This window comes from Lucilia sericata, unplaced genomic scaffold (genome assembly GCF_015586225.1).
Source record: "Lucilia sericata isolate MDLA Ls3-8-SP2 unplaced genomic scaffold, ASM1558622v1 Contig002062F_arrow, whole genome shotgun sequence".
Lineage (NCBI taxonomy): Eukaryota > Metazoa > Arthropoda > Insecta > Diptera > Calliphoridae > Lucilia > Lucilia sericata.
Window position 1 is genome coordinate 67,257 of NW_023995919.1, and position 6,000 is coordinate 73,256.

Here is a 6,000-nt window from a genome sequence, read left to right on the forward strand (position 1 = left end):
AGTAGTAGTTAGTATTAGTTAGTTAGTTAGTTAGTTAGTTAGTTAGTTAGTTAGTTAGTTAGTTAGTTAGTTAGTTAGTTAGTAGTAGTTAGTTAGTAGTAGTTAGTTAGTTAGTTAGTTAGTAGTTAGTTAGTTAGTTAGTTAGTTAGTAGTTAGTTAGTTAGTTAGTTAGTAGTTAGTTAGTTAGTTAGTAGTAGTTAGTTAGTTAGTTAGTTAGTAGTTAGTTAGTTAGTTAGTTAGTTAGTTAGTTAGTTAGTTAGTTAGTTAGTAGTAGTTGTTAGTTAGTTAGTTAGTTAGTAGTTAGTTAGTTAGTAGTTAGTTAGTTAGTTAGTTAGTTAGTTAGTTAGTTAGTTAGTTAGTTAGTTAGTTAGTTAGTTAGTTAGTTAGTAGTTAGTAGTTAGTAGTAGTTAGGTAGGTAGGTAGGTAGGTAAGTTTAAGGGTCTTTGTAAGAGATAATTTGGGTTATTCGTATCATTTTGAATCGTCCGTTGACCGCTTTTAGAAAAACAATTAATTTTATTTATTTTATTAATAATTTTATGTTTTATTAATATATTTAATTATTAAACAGTTTGTAATATATAAATGTTAAAAAATACATACACAAACCGATATTATACATCATCCTACTTATAAACAAACTTTTTTTTTAAATTTTTTTTATACATGCTTTTTTAATTTTCAACCATTTTTTTTAATAATTTACTAGAATTTGATAAACTTTCACAGTTAAAAGGTTCAAATCGAGGAGTTATATAACTGAATTTTAAACACACTTTTTGAACCTTTATGAAAAATTAACAATTTTAACAGAATTTGTAAATTCTCCTACATTTTCCTAAATATATAGTTTCTTTACGATAACATTTTTTCAATTTGATTTCAACATACCTTTCCCGTGCTCGACTTCATACTTTAGTGTTAGTAATTTTCCTTTCAAACATATCGGTTTGCTATGTTATAGTATGTGGCATAGAACAGGGTTTAAGTTTTCCCTTTTTTGGGGGATTTTTTTTTTTTTATAATATATATTTTTTTTTAACTTTTTAAGTTGTATGTATTTTTTGTTATAAACGTATTAATAATAATTTTGATTTGCTACGCAAATCATTAATGTATTTTATGATGTCATTGGTTTCGTTTTTTTTAATTATTTGTTTATAATAAAGTATTAGTTATTGTTAATTTATTAGTTTTTAATTATAATTTCTAAAATATTTTATTTAAACTGAGGTAGTTTAAGTTGCTTTTCAGGTAGTTTATATTGGAGGATTTTCAAGTTTTTTTATAATAATTTAAAACATTTATTTAATAAAAAACTTTTAAGTTTAAAAACATTTATATATTTTATAAAAAAAATAAAAAAGTTGAGGTAGTATTGAATTTATAATAAAATTTTTATATTAAAAACTATTGCTTATGAGCTTTAATTTAAATAAACCCAATAAAGCTTTAATAGTAGGTAATAAACCCCAAATCGGTTCAATTGCGGGCCTATACACAGTCCCTGTTTAGACAAGACGACAGTCCAGACTATATACCAGACCATATACCAGCCTATAGACAATACTATGGTCCAAACTATAGTCGATATTATAGTCCAAAAATCAGATAAAAATTGCAAATAATAAACAACATTAAATAAATGTATTTTTTTAAATATATAATTCTTTTTATTGTTTATCTAAAAACTACTAAAAAAAATTGTTAAAAATAAAAATAGGTAAATAATTTGACTTAATGAATAGTGTAAAAAAATCAAATAAAATTGTGTACTTAAAATAATTAAAAAAAAAATAAACAAATAAAATGATAAAACAAAACAAAATAATACAAAATACAATATTTTTTTATAAAAATCAACAATAAAATTATAACAGCATTTTTTTTTAAATAATTACAAAGTCATTATGGTTTTTGTTAAAATTAAAAATAAAAGCGTCAAAATACATTGGACAATTTAACACAGTTTTAAAACTGATGATGAGAATTTAAATTTTATTAAAAATTTATTTAGTTTATTAAAAAATATAATTTTTTTTTTAAATAAATTAAAAGAAAATTTGTTTGAAATTCGTTTGATAGCAGAGTTTTAAGAAAAATATTGAAAAAGGAAAACAGAATCGACTAAGGACTAAAGTCTCGACTAGACAATAGTTTCGATATAGTATAGACTAGTGCCTTGACTACAATAGAAACTATAGTCAATAGTCTGTACTATAATACAGACTATAGTATGAACTATAGCATAGACTATAGTATGAACTATAGTATAGACTATAGTCTGAATTATATTATAGACTATAGTCTGGACTATATTATAGACTATAATCTGGAATATAGTATAGACTACAGTCTGAACTATAGTATAAACTCAGACTACAGTTTATACTATATTATAGACTCTAGTCTGGGCTAGAGTATACACTATAGTCTGGACTACAGTATAGACTATAGTCTGGACTATAGTATAGACTATAGTCTGGACTATAGTATAGACTATAGTCTGGAATATAGTATAGACTATAGTCTGGACTATAGTATAGACTATAGTCTGGACTATAGGATATACTATAGTCTGAACTATAGGATAGACTATAGTCTGGACTACAGTATATACTATAGTCTGTAATATAGTATAGACTATAGTATGAACTATAGTAAAGACTATAGTATAGACTATAGTCTGGACTATAGTATAGACTATAGTCTGGACTATAGTAAAGACTATAGTCTGGACTATAGTATAGACTATAGTCTGGACTATAGTAAAGACTATAGTCTGGACTATAATATAGACTATAGTCTGGACTATAGTATAGACTATAGTCTGGACTATAGTATAGACTACAATATAGACTATAGTATAAACTATAGTATAGACTATAGTCTGGACTATATAATAGACTATAGTCTGGACAATAGTATAGACTATAGTATAAACTATAGTCTGGACAGTAGTATAGACTATAGTCTGGACTATAGTATAGAATAGACTATAGTCTGGACTATAGTATACACTGCAGTCTAAACTATAGTCTGGACTAAAGTATAGACTCTAGTCTGGACTATAGTATAGACTCTAGTCTGGACTATAGTATAGACTCTAGTCTGGACTATAGTATAGACTATAGTCTGGACTATAGTATAGACTATAGTTTGGATTATAGTATAGACTATAGTATAGACTAAAGTCTGGACTATAGTCTGAACTTTAGTGTAGACAATAGTCTGTATTATAGTATGGACTATTCGATAGTCAATAGTCTGGACTATCGTATAGTGTACAGTCTGGACTATAGTATAGACTATTGTCTTGAATATATAGTATAGACTATAGTCTGGACTATAGTATAGACTATAGTGAGTCTGAGTTATAGTATAAACTATAGTATATAGTATAGTCTGGACTATAGTATAGACTATAGGGTGGACTACAGTATAGATTATAGTCTGATTTGTATTACATACTGTTGTCTGAGCTATAGTGTGTAATCTTTTCGAGACTACAGTCTATTTTAAAGACTATAGCCTGGACTAAACCCTGGACTATAGTATAGACTATAGTCAGGACTAAAGTATAGGCAATACTCTGGACTATATCAAAGTCTATATTGTAGACTATGGTTTGAACTATATAGTAGACTATAGTCTACTATATTTTGGACTATATTCTACTATAGTTTTGATTATAGTATAGACTGTAGTCTATAATATGGATTACAGGCTGTACTATAGTATAGACTATAGTCGGAACTATAATTTTGTTTATAGAATAGACTAAATTCTGGACTATGGTATAGACTATAGTCCGGACTATTGTATAGACTAAAGTCTGGATTATAGTATAGACTATAGTTTGGACTATAGTATAGACTATAGTCTGGACTATTGTATAGACTAAAGTCTGGATTATAGTATAGACTATAGTTTGGCCTATTGTATAGACTAAAGTCTGGATTATAGTATAGACTATAGTTTGGACTATATTGTATACTATAGTTTGGATTTTAGTGTAGACTATAGTCTGTACTATGGTATTGACTAAATTATAGACTATAGTCTGGACTATAGTATAGACTATAGTCTCAATTATAGTATAGACTATAATAGTTAAACTCATTCCTAAAGAGTTTTGAAACGTTTCGTATATTGTTTATAGTAGTAGTAGCTGTCAGATACCAGGGCCTAGACGGAAGATTAAAAGTTGTTTTTGTATATTTCTTAAGCTGTCTTTGATTCGTACCATAATATTAAACTAAATTGAGGTGTTAAGCTAATTATAGGGACCCAACCCATAGTTACCAAGTTAACTCGAATAATAGTTTAAATTTGAATGTCTTTAAGCTTTCAAATTTTTCGGTTAGGAAGTCATTTTATTTCAATTGAGGTCCTGTAATAAAGTAAAATTTTAATAGAAATTATTTGAAAAACCCAGATTACGGTATTGCTTAGTTTAGAACCGTTAGTGATTGAAATTAGTTGTTTAATTAATCATTTTTAATAGTTGTTTTTTGGTGTAAATAGTTTATATTTATAAAACAAAATAGGAAATAAAACAATAAAATAAACAGAGAAAATTATAAACAAAATAAATACAAATAAAAAAACTAAAACAAAATTAAAAATAAAATTGTTCAAATAAAACATAAAATTATTATAAAACTAATGCAATATTACCTAAAAACTAATATTTTCATTTATATCGACATCTCTTTTCTAGTTTTTGCTTTTCAATAATTTATTTAAAATTTTTTTTGCATAATTTTCAATATTATTTCTTTATTAACTTTATGCAATTTTGCTTTAGAGTGCAAGTTTTCAAAATTTAATATTGAATATTTTTTTGTTAAAAACTATTCTTTTAAAAAATTTAGTTTTTTTTTTCAAAGAATTTTGTTTATAGTTATAACAACAGTCTTTTAATAAAATTGTATAAAAAAATTTACCTGAGATTACTTATTCGTTTTTTTATTGTTTTAAAGGGGCGGAGGGGGTTTTGTTAAAAAATTTTTTTGTATAAATAGTTTATTTAAAAAAAATATAATAGATAAATAAATAAAAATCAACAATACAAAAAGATTTTTATTTTTATATAAAAAATATACAGTCAAATCACAAGCTGTATTGTAAAGTTGTTAGAAACAATGAAAATATTATACAACTTTACAACACTGCTTGTGAATTGACTATATAATATTTCGATATGAATGTTTGTTTTTTTTTTTTTTTTGTTATTTCATTAACAATAAAGAAAAGGCTGCAATTATAACCATAAACTTATATATAGGTACAAGATTACACCAGAATAATAGATAATAGGAAAGCCCGAGTATTCTCAATCAAAATTTCGGTTCTTGAATTAATTACATTTTTAAAGCTTTTAATATAGAAATTAATCTTCATTTTTTAATAAACTAAAGATTTGACATAGTGGATTTGTGACCCTATTATAATAGAGTCTTCCGATTTCTAAGAACTCAACCATTTAGGCGCCATGATGTTTTCAATAGGCAGAAAGACAGACAAACAGATGGAAGGACAGGTCCACGACCAATATTTTGATCTGTTACAAAATCACATCTTCTCACTTCGGTGGGTATAAATATTTGGGATTCGATCTATAAATTTCTTTTAAATTAAAGATCATCTCTAGATTACATTTAATAACAGTTTAAACTTCGCGATCGTATTCAATATAGAGTTGTATTCTATGTAGATCAGCAGTGAACTTATTTTCCTGTAATACAAGTGAGTAAAACTGATTTTGAGAAACTAAAGATCAGAACAGATCTTTTCTTGATCATGTTTAATAACAGTTTAAACTTCCCTAATGAATTAATGGTTAATGAAAGGTGATCATTTAACAATAGTTTAAACTTTCTTAGTCAATTAATGATTAAACATAGCTGTTAAATGATCGTGTGATTGTGTTTAGGGAAGAGTTATAAATAAATAGATCATAATGTTCAAACTTCCTTAATCAATTAACTATTAAAC